Genomic DNA, 2500 nt, shown 5'->3' on the forward strand with positions numbered 1-2500 from the left:
TTACTTTACACACCAGAAGGAATTTCTGAAATGTTTGCATCAGCGGACTTTAATGAATTTTTTATGACTATTAGAAAACCTGGTCATCTATAAAAAAAAATGAAAGAGCAGCTGTTTAACCACTTTGTTTACTCCATGAAGCAGATTTATGAGGATTTAAAAAGTTTCCTAAACAGACATTTATAAAACATTTTTAGTTTCTCTTTCTTTGTTTCTTCTCTTCTCATTTCCATCCTCTCACACCGGACTAATGCGATATATATTATAATATATAATATCACGACGCGTACGACCATACAGGCCGACGCGGAACCCTTTTGATGGGCGACCGCGTTGAGAGTGTCGGCCCGTCGGCCGAGTGCCGAAAAACACCTGAGGCAGCTGTCAAAGAGGACGGGACGGAGGTAATTTTAAGGCCACGGGGAACAAGGAAAAGGAGCGCCCTGCCAGCTGCACGGCGAGCTGCGTAATGGCCTCAGCGAGAGGGCCGACTTTAATCACACGAAGCCTCTCTGATGTGTTGTTGTGACACGGTTCAAGTCTTCTCCTTCTCTTTGTTCGGGGGCAGCAGGTAGCTGAGAGTCTGCAGCAGCAGCATCGTGACCAGTCAGGTCCGCATTAATTAAATGAGCCGCCGCTCTGCTGCAGGCTGATGAGCAGAAACCTGATCACGGATCAATGCTCAGGGACTCTTTTTTTAGAAGTGATGCGGTCGACGGGGGCCAAGACGCCGGACGACGGCGCGGCCGACTGTTTCCGCCGATCGATCGGTTTGACGAGGACGAGGTCGTCGAGGGCGACCCCGAGCGTGACCGCTGCTGCGACCTCTACGCCGGGAGGGTGAGGAGTCCCAGGATCACAGGTGGGCGTCGGCGCTCAGATCAGGCCATCTCATCTGGAATAATACCCACAGCGGGTACCGCCGCCGCGACGCTTGAGCTCTTTGCGTCTTCGGTATCGCTCCAAATCGGGTCGCAGACACGGAAGCACAAAGCTGGAGGCTAGAAGAATCACGATCGGTGAACAAGGCCATCGGAGACGAGATGGTCTCTTCCTGTGTAGCTATTCTCTCATCGCTTTGACATCGTGCAGCTTCACCAGGAACGGCGACCAGCATGCATGGGAGCCGGGTCGCTTTAGGACCAGGACCAGGACCAGGACCAGGACCAGGACCAGCGACACAGAGCTGGATAGAAATCTGCAAACTTTCCCTTTGAGGACATTTTTCTTAGTGCTCGTTGGGACTGTTTACCACATCTAATTGTTTTTATTTCTGTCATTATGTTTTTTTGACGGAGGTATTTGCACCTGTGTGAACGTTTTTTTAATTTTATTTTTTTATTTGTTATTGTCTGTCACTGTTTTATGTTGTATGTCTAGTTTAATGTGCTACTGCTGTCTTGGCCGGGACGCTCTTGTAAAGGAGATTTTTAATCTCAATGAGGCTTTTCCTGGTTAAATAAATTTAAATAAAATAAATGATTCTATGATTATTTCTCTGTGAAAGGAAATCCATGAATACAACAGACGACGTTTGAATAATAGTGGGTGCAAATTAAAGGGAAAAGGAATGTAACTGTGCTTTTATTAGGACATGATACAAGGAAGTTAACCCTTTGTTGCATCTCTCTCAATGTGGTTGACAAATAGACTAAATTAGTAAACAACAACAACTAGGGGACAACGACAACAAGGTTTATGGAATAAACAGGACTGTTCTGTACACAAGTAGTGAAAAACAGTTGTAAATACAAAATATGTATAAAAAGCACTAATGACCGACAAGTAAAACATCTAATAATAAAGTCATCATACAATAACTTACAGTTTTTCAAAATAAAATGTGCTTTTTTTGGAGGAAAATGTGTTTATAGTAATGAACCAATGGGTAAAATAGTTAATTGAGAGTTAATTAGTTGTAGATGTTGCTGATTAAATTGTGCACTGTGAGTTAATTGTCTTATTCTATGACGTCAGTGAGATAAAATAAACGAAATGTCATTTATCAATCAGTTGAGTTATTGCACCTTTTAGCCAACGAATGCCTTCTTCTTCAAATAAATAAATAAAAAGATACTAAATTTGATGACAGGATTGACTGACAAACGCTGAAGTGTTGCATGGTTGATTTGATTGTTGTTGTTTTTTCTTTTTTTCTATTTATACTGATATATTTAATTGTTTTCCTTATGGCCAGATGCATGCTTAATTTATTGTATCCTTCCTTACTGTGAAACTGTAAAAAATACCTAAGTATTAAAAAAAAAGAAAAAATAGAAAGATACTAAATAAATATGCCTTTAAAATTTCTGGTTGAAACCAAAAAGATGATGAAATATTTCAAATTCAAATGTGATAAAAAAAAAGATTTAAAAAAGTAAAAAGTGTGTGAGTGAATTGTATGTCAAATGGAAGTGGGAGTAGATGAGCCAGGTCGGTGGAAAAATAACCTGTTTTTTTAATGGTTTGCCTATAATTGTCACGGCTTTTGAAAAACCAT

This window comes from Cyclopterus lumpus, chromosome 15 (genome assembly GCF_009769545.1).
Source record: "Cyclopterus lumpus isolate fCycLum1 chromosome 15, fCycLum1.pri, whole genome shotgun sequence".
NCBI lineage: Eukaryota > Metazoa > Chordata > Actinopteri > Perciformes > Cyclopteridae > Cyclopterus > Cyclopterus lumpus.